Genomic DNA, 15,458 nt, shown 5'->3' on the forward strand with positions numbered 1-15,458 from the left:
GAGCATCTACTGTCTGCCTTGCCTGGGCACATAATGAATACGAAGACAACAATTAAAGTGGCTGTAAAGTGAAGTGAACGAACGGAGAAACGAAGCGGACCATGAAGCGCATTTCAATGTCAACTTCGCACAAGATGAGTTTCAAAAGATGAGAAATGAGGGGCAGGCACAGCCGCAACTTTACTACGATGAGTGCCGACGAGTATCTGTGTGGAAAGGTCAATCTTTGTGCTTCTCAATTGAATTGTGTAACTCGAAAAATGTTTAAATATAATTAAAGTCAGGCAGCAGGCCCTCCAACAGATCGCTTTTGAAGTTTTTCCCAAATGGAGAGGAGGAGAATGAGGAGGCAACAATACTTTGACCATATGTTCGTGCCACAAGTGAACTTTGATCTTTGAAAAATTAATGGATAGAGTGCCTGAAATATTAGTATTGTGATATCCATTAAACGTAGCTGCTTTAAATTGGAATATTTCTCTGTGTGTATTTTTCCACCTCAATGCACCATCATCTCTAGCATCTATTTCCATATGACCTGCTTTTGGGTTTTTGAATTTTTCCTACCCTTTTCTAACACGTCTGTCGTCGAGTATGTGAAATGGCAAACACTCTTGAGTTTTGCTTTTGCCCTCAAGATGCTTTTGCACTGCAGCATAATTTTCAATTGCTGGAAAGTAGGATGGGAAGAGGAAAAGCCTTCAATTTGATTCGATTTTTTCTGCAGGTGACACAGAATGAGTCAGAGAGCCAGTGAGAAAGAGAGTGAGGGAAAAGGTGAAAAGGGCATGCATTTCTTTGGAAATCCATCTCTTGCTCTGATTTTGAAAGCTGCACAAAATGAGCAAAGTGGTGAAGGATTGGCAGGGGATTGGCACGAAAGGATGTCGTGTCGTGCCGGATGTCCAGGCTTGCCCTTTAATTTTCAACCAAATCGATGGCTTGGGAAAGAGTTAGACAGGCGGTCTCTCTCTCTCTCTCTTTCTCTCTAAGCCATATTAATTTGCAACAATTGAGTTTTACTTTGATTTATGGCTTTGGCAATTGATCTTTTTGAGCGCCTAAAATTAATCAATTCATCTGATGGAAAACTCTTGCATACATATAAAGTTGTTGGAATTGAAATGTCAATTTACAAAAAATTAATTAAAAATGCATATTTTCGATTGTATGACATTTATGTAGATTCATTAAAATAGTTTAGATATATAGACGCCATATGAAAAATGAATAAAGTTAGAGGGAGATTTAAGGGAATAGGGCTTCAAGAATCTACTGCTTGACAAATGGAATAAACTGACTTATATCATATAATTAAATAAATAAAATGCGGATCGATACCGATCCACTATTTCCAGTACGGAGACCGGTGATTATAAACTGATACAGTTCATCCAAAGCTGAACCCACTCCTTTTAAGGGCAGCACCCAATGCTTCTAAGACCCTTCTACTCCTTCTTAAACTCAATTAATTCTTCTAATGCTGATTTCTCGACTTCTTAGAAGGATTCCAATGCTTCTAAGACCTGATTTACTGGCAATTATTCTCCACCGACGCTTCTAAGACCATATCGCAGTGCTTTTAAGCCCTAATTTAGTGGATTAAGACCAGATCCTAGTGATTTTAAGACTGAATTAGTGCGCACCTCTAAGACAAATCTTAGCGTTTAATTTTCTGGCACTTTCCACTTGACACAGCAGGTGTCGTTCGCATTCAATTCAATTGTTAAGTTGAATTTGAATTGCACTTGAAGTAAATTTTAAGCAAGTGTCAAACTGATTACCATAAATGAGGTTTCGATTCAGATAATTTGTAGCCAAGAAACCCCCCAATTGTGCTCTGACACAAATGTCAGAATGCAATCATTTGGAGTACGGGTGGTCTTTGATGTGGAACACCTCATGGTGGAATGGAATGTATGGCAAAGAAAGGCTTGAAGAACATTCGTTGCAGAATTAACTGGCGAATTAGCCTTTGATTAATGAGGTTCTCTCTGCGACTCGAAGGCCTCACACACACTCAGCCTCTTCGTTTAGTGGCCGCCATGGAAATTCGTAGCCGCATTTAGCCACAAATTGGAACTCATCATTGGGTTCGGCGGGACGTACCAATTTTCCGCCAAACTTTTATTTCTGGCCCACGCACATGAGTCTCCCGTCGCTCTCTCCAAAAGCCAATTTCGCACAAAAGCCACAAACAGACGAAAACCCACAGAGACGCGAGGGAAAAGCCAGACAAAAATGCGAGGCAAAAACCGGAGAGCCCAGACCCAGATTCATTCGAATGACAGGCATTTGAAAATAATGCGTGGCATTGGGCACCGCACGCACAATGCACTGGCACCTACCCCTCCATCCTCAGGCTGCTGCCCCCAGTACCGTATCCCATATCCCAATCCCATATGCCAATTCCAAATCCAAAAGCCATTCCCCCAGAAATATCTCATGCGCCCCAACCACCACAATGAAGTCTCTTTCCAGGTCCTGGTTTTCGGGGGGATTCCAAATTAGCATTCATGTGGGGTGGATATGTGTGTCTGCTGTGCTGTGTGCTGCAATGAGCGTAATAACCAAAAAGGACAACAAGGCGCCATGCGGTACCAGTTGACAGGAACAGCACCCATACCCCACTTACAGGCTACCAGGGGTTGCACTTGCACCCAAAAACTCGGTTTCTCGGATTGCATTTCTCTGTGTTTTATAGAGGGGTGTAAGGGGGGCAGGCACATGCAGCAGTCTTGCAGTCATTGTGGCCCACAAATTCAATTGCCTGTCAATCATATAAATTGCAACCCCAACCCCACAGCACCCCCAAGCAGAAGAGGCAGGCGGAGCCCTTAATTGTTTTTCCTTGTTTTGTTGTTGTTTGTGTGTGTGTGTGCATAATTTATGTGGTGCAGGCGGGTTGGGCGAAGATAATCCTTTTAATACCCATTTGCATTCTCCTTACGGCTGTCAACTGCAGCCTACATTTTATCCGTAATGTTTAAGAATTATCCAGCCAAAGCCATAGCCACGGCCCTGTCTGCTCCTTTCATCGTTTATTGTGGTTCCTGTGCCTGGGAATTAAGTGAATTGTCAATTTACTTGTCAATTGCCCCTCACTTGAGTGGGCGGTGTGGAGTGGCGCGATGGGGTTGTTTTCGTGGTTTCATTGGGTCAATCTCTGGGGGCATTAGTTGAGGTTTTTAGCCTCCCCGAAGCGGAGTTTATGTGGGTCAAAGTTGAGGAAACTTTTGAGGGGGAATTTCCACATACATGTATGATAGGGTTGATTCAATCAGAGGTGAAGTTTACCGAGGAAGCGAGGATTTAAAGGAATATTTGTTTTGTTTTGTTTAGGAGAATTGTTCATTGTTTAGATGACATTTTAGATGCAAATTAAGGGACATTTTTGAAGGAATATTTGGAGAAATATTGAATGCATTTTTAGGGAAATATTTAGACGATTTTTTAAAGAAATTTATAGGGAAATTTTTTAAAGAATTTTTAGGAAAAATAGAATAATAATTTTAAGATGAATTTTAAAAGTAATTTTTAGATGAATTAGAGGATAAAAAGGCCCCAATAAATCTAAGGTTCTAAGCAGAAGGGTAACCCACAACCCATTCAAAAATATCATCCGCTCTTTTCATTTTTATCCTGCACTTATCACACATTAACATAACCGTAACAGTAACCACCGCGCACTGCCACGTGATGGGGCAGGAGGATGATAAAAACCCAACTCCAAAAAATGGAAATCCCCTTTGACAGCGGGCAGCATCAGCGATGACAGCCACACGTAACGTCCGAGTAATCTAATAAATATGACAGTGTTTATGTGTTTATATGGCAGCGGCAGGTGGCATGTGGCATGTGGCAGAGTGGCAGAAACAATAAATCTCCATTAGAGAGGTTGTTGGAAGAGCTGCCTTTCATTAACGGATTTCAGCGTTCATCCAGAAACTATACACGAGATACAATACGATGTGTATTTCCTGGCTCTATCCAGGACACGTGTGTGACACTAATACAGTCGGTGTGGCGTGGCGTGGCATGCACCTATCATGAAAATATTTGCACAAAATACACAAATATTTTAAGCCGCATTTTGGCAAAGGACTTGGTACACGACGTGAATGAATTCTGACAGCGCAGGATACGGAGAAGGGACAGCAGAGCTCAATGCAAATATGACAGGAAAGGGCTTTTGTTTTTTCAGGACTCTATTGATGAGCGAGGTGTAACCCTGGGTGGGCGTAATATTGGTTTTGTTATTTGTATAAACAAATATATAAACTGTAGCCTCCCCCTTTCGCGTCCTACTGTTTCCATTAAACGGATTACGTTGCAAAATGTTGTTCCGTTTCACAGGATCCCGAATCCATTTTTGTGGTCTACTTTTTGGGGTTTAACGGTGGGGATTATACATGTAGCGAATAAAAGGGCCGCACCGATTTTAGACGTGAGAATCGCTAATGTTTGCACCATCCAAAAACTAATTGCACTTTGCGGTGGGTGGATATGTGCATTATCAAGGGTTCTTGTGGATTATTTTGAATGCCTGAAGGGATTATTAAATGCACTCAAATCGAAGATTATGATTGATACGAGGGGTAAGCGTTTTAGGATTTCATGGCAACCACAAAATTATTGATGTTAGGTATTTATGTTAGGTATTTAGAGGGATTGCGGGTTGAAGCTTACAAGACGATAACAAGACAATAAAAACGAACCACAATAAATAAATATATAATAAATATAAAATAAATATACAATATATATACAATAAATATAAAATAAATATACAAAGAATATAAAATAAAAAATTTAATAAATAAATAAAAAATATATAACATTTTTTAATTTCGATAAAGTTTTCTTTGAAAATAATCATGAGAATATAATTTTTTAATATTTTAAAATAACTCATATTCAAATTAAATATTTTATTTCATTTTTATTTTAAATGTTAAATGTTAAATGTCTTTAAATGTTTTAATAAAATTTCGACAAATTCCCTGAGTGAATTATGACAAATTTTTAATGTTAACGAGTATTTATGATAATAATTGATTAAACATTCCTAACATGCGCATAATGAGGCAAGAGCCTTAAAATTGTAGGTATTATTATTGGCATTTGATGCTTATTTACTCAACTAAGAAGATATATTCACAAATGTAAATTAGTTTTGTTGCACTTACGTATATCGGAAACTAATTTAAAAATTACCTCAATGTCCCACTGCCAAAAGCCAATGAAATAATTTTATTAGAAATAAAGCAGCAGCGCACATCAATTGACATCACACACACACACACACACAGACACGTCGCATATCGCATCAGAGAGCAAATTAGAGAGAAGCACAAGTAGAATTCACTAGCTAACTAACTAACTAATTAGTAGTGCCAGTGCAATTAGCAGTAATTAAATCATATTCAAAACAAGGTACAACAGCCCGTATATCTCTGGCAATTCCTTTTGCTTCCTTCTGTATGTCTCGTGTCTCGTGTTTGTTTAAGCCCCCAACCATCCATCCATCGACAAGGACTTAACCATGCCACACAGAGGCAGAAGCCTGCCTGCCTCTAGGACCTGCCCCAAGAAGAGGGAGACTGAAACCTGCCACAAATGAAATGATAGACAGAAGATGGAATGAAAGGTGAAGGAGGTTGTGGTGCTGCTGCTGCTGCTCCAACACTTGACACACATCCCCCAGATCCAAGACCTCTGCCACAAGAAGACGGCAAAATCAACAAAAGCATAGGAAACAAAAATATAGTGAGGGTTAAAGGATGGTCCTGCTTCTGCTTTTTCTCTGTGGCTGTCCCGGGTTTGCGGGCCAAACACCTTTTGCCAAAGGATTTCACGCTACCTTCTTTATGCTGCAGATAAAAACCAAAAGCCAGCCAAAAGTAGCAGCGTCTTGTGCAATTTTTACAACGGTTGGTCATTAGATTGGTATCTAAAATGGGGTATATGGGCTGTTAAGCGAAAAATGTGACATGCAGACAGAAAGAGGGATAGAAAATGAAAACAAAGCAAATGAAGGAGCTGCAGAGCAATATATCCCTAAAGAGATATTGCTGAATGTGTTTTTGCGACAAAAACGTTAAAAAAATCAAATGCCTCTCAGCACCGTAATGTAATGTAATTTTTGCATACCAAAGGCATTTTATCATCGTATTCCTTCATGAACTATATCTCTACAAAACGACTGCAAAGGGTATCCAACAGTCGACTACTTTAGCTATATTCTTGGTTCTTTTTTTGTGCCTGTTTGTAAGAAGATTTGTTGGCTTTTCGCTGTTTGTTGTTGTTGCTGCTGCTGTTTATGTTTGGCATTTAAATTCTAAGCGCCCTGCAGCTTATTGGGTGTGAAAAATCCCCAGCCAGGAAAAAGTTGTTTCCTCAAAGGAAAACTCAGAGACACAGAAATAGCCAGAGTGAGAGCGAGAGACAGACAGAGGGAAAAGCAAAACTCAGAGACAGAGGGAAATGGGAAATGAAAGAGTGAAAGCTGCTGCAGCAAGTATTTGATTTGCTCTTGGATTTCGATTCCTGCTGTCACGTCTTGTGGAAGGACTTCCCCCATAGAATCGACTCTCGACCCTTGCACTGCACTGCAATCCGCTCTCGATTCCTCTCCACTTGAGTTCTTTTCATTCTAGTGTTTTTCAGCATCTATTGCAGTGGGACCTTTGAGATAATATTTTTTGTTTTTTTTTTTTAGCATGTACTTTGTTGTACTTTAGCACACATTCGGTTTAAAGTTTTCCACTGGAAAACTTTTTCTAAAAAACCCACAAAACTTTCACTGCATTGCACACAAAAGTAGGCAACAAATTAGAGATTAAAGATGCCACAAAAAGCAAGCAGTACACACGTTCTCTTCGAGGTACATTTAAGGGATATAATTATGTGCAAAGAACAAGAAAAGCTTCGCGTTAATTTCCAGCGAATAGATAGGATAAATCTCAATGAAAATAAACATATTACGAATATTTTATGTGTCTGTGTGTGTGGGCGCCCGAGGTCTTAAAATAAGGAGCCGGCCCTATCTTTTGGTATACAAAACTAATTGAGTCTGTCATGCCCTCATTTTCGCTGCTATCTTTTCTTTATATAATGCGTAAACTTTTATTTATATACAAATTTCCCCTCTTTCAATTCTCTTTTTGTGTATCTTTTTTTTCTAGTCTGAAGTCGGTCTGAAAGTCTGAAGTGTTTTCCTGGACTTTTCCTACGCTGCTCCATCAAAATGTAAGTCTTAATTTATGCTTGAAAAGATATTTCTGCGTGTGGGTGTGTGTTATGTCTGGGTTTTTGCAAATGAATGTTGGAAAACTTTTCAGTCAATGCTTTCGAAAAGTTATTTGTTTAGGGCCAAGACAGTGTCTGAGCGGAAAACAGAAGACGAAAGGCAGTACGGTGTGTGGTGCTTAGCAGTGAAAGAGCAAAACAAAGAACCAAATGATGACAAATGATAAATGATTTTCTATCCCAAAGGCCAAAAGAGCGAGTGTCCATGACAGGGGGCCATGGAATTAGAAATGGAAATTAAGACAGTTCTTGCATTTACATATATGAAAGAGATTTGGTTGTGATTAGGAGCGTGTTTTCAGAGATATATATGATAATGACAACTTAAGAAAAAAATAAATAGAAACCTAAAAATAAAAGAAGAATTTAATGTAAAAATGGGTTTAAAAGTAAAACAGAATAAACTATATAGAATAAAAATTAGATTAAAATAAAACAAAACGAAAAAAAAAATAAATAATAAAAAATAAGACAAAATAAAATACAAAATACAGAAAATACAAAATTAAATGAAAAAATAAATACATACAAAAATAACTTAAAAAATTTGCATAAAGGGAAAATTAAAGCTATATTTTCAAAATAAAAAAGAAATGGGTAATGCTAAAAAAATGTAGTGGAAAAAGGTAAAAAAAAAGATGAAAAATACATACAAATTTTCTTTTTAATCGCCAAATTTTGTGTTGGGCAGTTATTTAGCCAAATAAACCTTTATTTCTAACCAAAACTTTATTTCTATATAAAGGCAAGCACTAAGAAGGGATTGAATGAACAGTTTTACTGTAAAAATTACCCCTATTCTTTTAAAAGTTACAGTCTTATTGGGTCTTTCCGCGTTACTCCTGCTATATATCACAATTTCTATAAGCTTCTTTGCCATTGCGCACATTAAGGAGAATAAAAGTATTTTCTGGTATTCTATCAACGAGACAGATGGAAAGGGAGGACCTTTCCCAATGTCACAACAATAAGAAAAAAGGAAGAGAACAAAATTCTAAAAAAAAATATATCACAATTTCATGTTATTGTCAGAGCGACAGAAGCGAGAGAGAAAAGCGGGGGCGAACAGAGGCAACAGAAAAATGTCAAAATATTTTCCTTGTTCCCATCTCCATTCTGCCCAACCCCATATTGAAGTCAAAATGTTTTGCAAATATGTCAGAGTGAAAATTCTAAAGCATTGAATGGAAAATTGAAAGCCCAGAGATGGGAGATAACTATCTCTTGATTCCTTGATGATCTGTCAAACTGATATCCAAGACGATAAACAACAAAGTAATTGACATTATTTTCTGTTTTGGATGTAATCAAAGTTCCAGAAATGTTGCCACAAATTATGGTCCTTTGCATAATGAAATGAGGAGGAATTTCACAACATTTAAGAGAGTTTAACCTGCGTATACGTGATATATTTGTTTGCGGCCACTTCAAAACCATTAAACCTCACATTAAATGGCCTCAAGAGCTACCTCTAAAAAATGGCCAATGATTAGACCAAAGAAAGCAAAGGAAAACCCGCACAACCATAGCTATAGTCATAAATTAGAGCGAAAAGAGAGAGTAGAAAACCCAAAAGAATTGCAACATAAAAACGTCTGTTTTTCCGCTATAATTTGCCACATATTCTGTTGGCCTAACCCACGAAAATCGTACAGGTACAGTGTGGGGGTTTTGTGGCTGGTTGTGTGGCAAAGGATGCATACATCCTGCCAACTAGAGCACTGTTTTGGAGCCATATCAATATATATACGAATATATTTCAGGGCACACAAAAACCACCCAAAAAAAAAGGAGCAGCAACAACTATTGCCATACCTACCTACTATTTTTATGTGCCATCTCCAATCCTATCCTTTCGTTTCGTTTCGTCCTATTCCCAGGTTGATGTTTGTTATGGAAATCCGAGCAGGAAGCCTGAATGGTAATAATTTTGTAGATAGTTCCGTTGGGGGTTTTTTTCGGCCGTGGGCTGGATGGGAGAGATGATATCACGTAAATGGAAATGAGCCCAAAAGGAGATTTGTTACAGAGAGAGATTTGTGACCTGATGAATAGAAATTGAAGTGCAGGCAGGTGGAAAACCTATGAATGGGGGGAAAATTAGACGCAAAGAGGGGGAGAGAACTTGAAAGGAGAAATGGGTATTGAAATTGTGAACAATTTAAAGCGGATAAGAGATAATACCAATATTTATTTGCTAGAACATATATGATGTGATACAAATATAAAATGTTGTATATATTTTCATTCAAAATTTAAATATAAATACTTTGCAGAGATACATATATTCTATGTATTTTACAATTAATACTTTAATTTTTGTTTAAACTTTTAGTAGTTTTTTATTTTGTTTAATATTTGAAGTAATACTTTTTTGTATTTTTATGGTTTTTATAAATTTATTTTTAATTCATTTTTTATTAATTTTTTATTTTCAATTAATGAAACAGTTTATTTTTTGAATTTTATATTAAATCGTTAGTTATTGAGTATCAATCAATATTCTTAGATTGAATTTGTTACTTTTTGTTGTGTGTTTAAATATTTTCTTAGCATTTTTGCAAAAGTAAAGTCAGCAGTTTACCTTTTGGCCTCGTATTTAAACGGCTTTTCATGACTAAGAAAAATTCAGAAAAAAAAAAATCTAACGAGAGAATTCTGTTGAAATAGAAATTGATATGAATGAAAGGACAACACACAAATTGGCAAATGTCGATGGGAGTTTTCAGTGCTCAGCTGCAGAACAGAAACAAGAACTAGAAAATGGCAATTCCAAAAGGAAACCAGAGACACAGAAACACAGAAACGCACACACATAAAATGAAAGACTTTGTAGGACTTGGTCTAAGGATCTGAAAGCTCTATTTCTACGCGTATATATAGACTTCCCTTTTCTCCTTCAAACATATTGGCAAATGTCGCTTGTGTGCAGTCGTTATAAAACAAACACTGGGCACACACAGGACACACAGGACATACAGGACACATAGTCGCATACACAATGCTCGCTCGTCTTCATGCAATTCTAATAATTTAAACTTTACATAAATGTTTTCTTTGCAAATAGAAACGAGTTCACAGGGACAGAGGCACAGACAGACACAGGGAGAATGGGGGTCGAGTTGGGTCTACCGGTTGTGTGTGTATGTGTGTGTGATGGGAGGGGGTCGTTCGCTTCTGCTGAGCTGGCAATCGCATTGCAGTTTGTCAGTCAGCTTTCTGTCTGAAGCGGCTTTTTATTTCACAAATAGTTTTAAGGGTTTTCGCAAAAAGGGTATTTTTCATTCAAGTAGGGGAGTATAAGACTTGGAGTGCAGGAATTTTATTTATTTCCACTACAGGATATGCTCGTAGAGCGCATCTTTTTTGGGATTTAGTCTGGTTCGTTCTGTTTTATGTGTCACACATGTCGTATGATTGATTTATACATTGCAACACAGACACAAAAATTGTTGCACTTTTGTGTGATTTTTCGTGATTTGTGTGTGTCATATTTTTGGGGATACCAACGGCAGCAAACCCTAAGGCCTTGTTTGTGTTTTCTGCCAGCTGTTGCTTTGTTTTTGGGGGGCATAATTAATAGAAAATGATTGATGTGTGATTTGGTAGAGAGAGAGAGGGAGAGCAAGGCATCGAAATTCCCTTAAATTAAAGGTTTCCTATACCCTTTTGGGGAGTGTATGTGTATCCCCCTACTGTGACTGCGATTGGCCTCGCTGGCCAACATTGCTTTTAAGCGACCTAATTGAAACAGCCTTGAGCTGCTGTCAGACACAGTCACAGTCACAGAAAGCACAAGTACTGCCAGAGCAACAAATACATAAATATGAACCCAACACAAGAGCAGACCACACACCTGTACGTGCCCCCAATCATTGCCACGCCAGCTACATCCTTTTTGTTGGTCTATGTGGGTCAGGATACGTACCACGAAATGGCAAACATTCCCCCTGTGGTTCTTTCATAGGTCAAATGTCCCCTGTGTGTGGTGTGTGGCCCCAATAAATAATCTATAAAGCGAAGGATTCCAGTATTGTTTATTTCTGTAGATAAACAAATAAAAATAAAATAAAATCTATGATGCGGCGATGAGACTTTATTTTCTATTAACATACAAAAGATTTTCAAGTGAAGAATTTCATAAAAAATATAACTTACAAAGTTTCGAAACACATTCTTTGAGGTGTTTTTCCTGCCGGAGGTTTCACTGTACTTCAATTACGGCTCACATCCCTTCGTTTGACCGGAAACCTTTTGGTAAGAAATGTGAAAATGTCAGCCATAAATTGAAGGCCAGTCGTTCCGTTTCGTGGTCAGAATTTATTTCTTGGTGTTATTATAGAAAGTAGATTTTAGTAGTTGAGGAAACTCTTTATTTGAAGGATATTACAACGATTTTTGGACTTTACATAAATACCCAAAGAAAACCCGTTCTTAAGCCACAAATTTGGCAGTACTTTAAGTCGTACTTATCCCTAAGTGAGCTGGCCCTTTTGGCACCTTTTTGGAAAAATGCAAAAGGTCTGGGTGCCTCGACAAAAACGTTCAATTTTGTTTTTGTTTTGTTCAAGGCACAATTGGAAGAGATTTATGTGCTGTATGAAGTTGTGTGTATTTATTGCTTGGCTTTTTTATATATATTCGAAAAAAAATATATAAAGCATATCGTATATTACTTTTATTGCAAATGGAATGCCATGCCAGGTGCGCGCCGCACACCTAAAAATGGAACATAAATCTATACCAAAGTTTAAAGGGTTGAAAGGTGAATGGAAAATAACTGGGGGAAAAAACTTCCATGGCATAACTCACTCAATATAGCTTATTCCCTTCCGGATATAGGAAACTCGATTAAAATTGAAAAACCCCTCCCGATAAATGGCCAATCAATCCACAATCGCATTAATATATTTACATAAAAAGGGAAATTTTTTTCAGATATTTTTCTGCTAGGTTCCAACCATCTGTTGTTTCAATCTTTGTAATTCGAATGAGTGATGAAAAAAAGGCAGTGGATAGGAGTATAAATATATCGCTATTTATTTGATGTACGACCACCTGGCTCTCATTTCTCATTCTATCAAACACTCATCTCTCTCCCTCTCCCTCTCTCTCTGGCTCGATGGAATCCCTCACTCGTGCACCTGTTTTGCCATTTCAGTATTTATTTAGTTTTTCAATTCAATTGAATTTCCATTAACAAATTGGTGGACACAAAGTCTTACTCCCTTGCCTGTCTGGCCCAATGTTTTTATTTCATTTGTGTTTTTCGGGCACACAAAATGTCAACAGAAAAACATTCCATTGAAGAATCACATTGCAGATTTTATTTCTATGATTTTTTCTGGTTGTATTTTTATGATTTTTCAGGTTTTATTTCTATGCTTTTTTAGGTTTTATTTCTATGAATTTTAGGTTTTATTTCCATGATTTTTCAGGGAAAATGGAAGTATAGGGAATTCTAAATTTATGAATTTGGTTGAGTTATTTAATGAGAATTATTTTTGAGAAAGAAGATGCCCCTTAGGTTAGTAAACTAAATTTTCATATTTAATATTGTTTAGAAAGTAATAAATTTTTGCATTTTTATATAAAAAATGCATAGTTTATGGGGATGTTCGTGTTAAAAGAGAAAGAAAAAATACCAAAATTAGACAATATAATATAATCTATAAATTCAAGTAAATCCAGCATATAAAAATAGCCCTAATTGTACAAAATAAATTTAAATCTCTCCGCTGTGCGCTCCGCTGTTATGCCAAGCAGCGATATTGGTGTTTGCTGTGCTGCTGCTGCCCCTGCTACTGCTATTGTCACTGCCATTACCAGTGGCGGTTCAACCTGGAGGATGACGAGGCGCTGTCGCGTCGTCTGCAGGCCGAAGAGGATGCGCAGCATCTTCGTCAAGTGTCCAGCGACAGCATCGAGACGAACGCTTTGAATGTAGTCCAAGCGCTGAAGTCCGTGATTCCACCCGAAGAGTCTGGGCCGTACGGCAACTTGAATGGCATTCTACTGATGAAGGTGGTGCCGGCGGATAACTCATGACTCTTCACGAGCATTCGCTTCGTATTGAACGGCAAGTTGGACAACGAGGACAGCGAAATGATGCGGCACATCATAGCGCAGGAGTTGTCCGTCGACACCACGCAGTACAGCGACGCAGTTCTGGGCAAGTCAAATGCTGAATACTGCGCCTGGATACAGAAGGCCGACTCGTGGGGCGGTGCCATTGACATCTCAATACTCTCCAATTACTACGGCATTGAGATCGATGTGGTGGACATTCAGAATCCCATCAACAATTGCTTTGGAGAGGACAAAAACTTTGGAATGCGCGTCTTCATCCTCTACAACGGCGTCCACTACGTTCCATTGTACATGGATAGCTTCCAGAATGAGTCTGCGGCCACCATCTTTCCCGTGGAGGAGATGCGCGTCTACCACCGGGCCGAGCAGATTGGCTTCGAGCCCAACGCCTCAGGACAGTTCATCAACGTGGAAAAATTCGCCGTTCGCTGCCTGGTCTGTGATGCGCTGCTGATGGGCCGGAAGCAGGCCCAGAAGGACTATAAGTCGACTGGAGACCCGAACACTGGAGAGATTTAATACGTACTGATTTTTGTCAGCATTTATGTTTTAGACTTCATTCTATTTGACTACTACCTGCTCACTACCCAATGAACCAAACCGATCTGATCCGTGCCCCAATGTGAGCCTACTGCTTTTAGCTAAGGTGTACACAAATAATTTTTTTCATTCTTAAATTATTTAAAGTGCAAAAATTATAGTATATTTTTTGTTATCCCCTTGCACATTGGTTTACACTTTTATACATTTATTCTTAAGTATTTACTCGGGTGAATTATGACACTAAAAGCTATGCAACTAATAATTTGGTAACTAATTAATTTGCATAATTTCCGTGCATATTTATTGCACATTTCCCCCAGAAATTATCACATTTCCTCTGGCATATTTCTACGAGTATCTGGAGTAAAATCATATTCTATCATCCAACCAAGAAAACCAAATTTTCAGCACTTTGTGGTGTAACCAGAAGAGCACTTTACGTGCAATCATGCTTAATTTACCTCTCACTATCTCCCTCACTGTCTCTTGTTCTCTACTGTATGTTCCTCTCTATCTGTGGCCTTATTTTCCATCTCTTTCTGTGGCCACTTGAAACAAAGCCGTATCTTAGCCCACTTCTTGGCGAGGTCTCTGCCTCTGAATTATAGACTTGCCTTCATTACAGATTCATTCAATGCCTTGACCGCATGACAAGCTGGAAAATTGAGGTGTTGAAAAGACCGCAAGGACATCGAGTGAAGTGAATCCTTTGCCGCATGCCACACTCATTCAGGAGGTGAGGCTTCCATTCCACATTCTGTCACTTGGATTTCAGGGGCTACCATTCCACATTCTTCTCTACTGTCTGTCTCTCTGGGATTTCAGAGGCTTGCCAAAGCCCCATAAATTGTGTCCAACTTTCAAACCAATTAACCCACAAATTTTACACTCAATTAGAGCCGTCTCTTTGCACTCAGCACTCGCTCAGGGCTATCGTACCATCTCCTGCTCTCTTTCTTCGTTATAATATAATTTATTTTACCATGATATTTTATCGCGTATTTACTGTACTTTTCCCTCCTAACAATTAGTCGTGGAAAAAAGCAAATTACTTTCCGCTTTGCAGAGAAGGAAAGAAACAAACAAAAAATTAATAATTGAATAAGTTACTCATTAGCGCGGAGTATACGGGATAATAGCAACAACAACCTGTCTGTGTGTCTCTCTCTGGCTAGTTCTGTCTGTTGTCTAACCTTAACATGCAACATTAAGTGGCATTATCTTCTTGCCTCTCTCTCGCTCTTTGTTTGTCTGCTGTCTGTCTCTGTCTGTCCCTGTGTTTCATGCTGCGTGAATTTGTCACCATTTTGTTGTGGAGGAAAACGTAAGTTGTTCTTACTTCCTTTTCTTTTTGCTGTTTGCTGTTTGTTTGTGTTTTTCTTAAGATTTTCCTTGGGTTCTACCTTCTCCCTACATTTCCTTAGTATTTCCCTGGCTTTTTCCTTAGTTTTCTCATGGCTTATTCCTTAGTTTTCCTCACCGCCTGCACTTTTCCCGCTTGTCATTTATCAATC

At 38.3% G+C, this 15,458-nt stretch overlaps 1 pseudogene; it reads left to right on the forward strand.

Moving 5' to 3' along the window:
• The first annotated feature begins 13,066 nt into the window (after positions 1–13,066).
• On the forward strand, positions 13,067–14,274 carry LOC111074824 (annotated as a pseudogene).
• The last annotated feature ends 1,184 nt before the right edge of the window (positions 14,275–15,458 follow it).

This window comes from Drosophila obscura, unplaced genomic scaffold, assembly GCF_018151105.1.
Source record: "Drosophila obscura isolate BZ-5 IFL unplaced genomic scaffold, ASM1815110v1 contig_4, whole genome shotgun sequence".
Classification (NCBI taxonomy): domain Eukaryota; kingdom Metazoa; phylum Arthropoda; class Insecta; order Diptera; family Drosophilidae; genus Drosophila; species Drosophila obscura.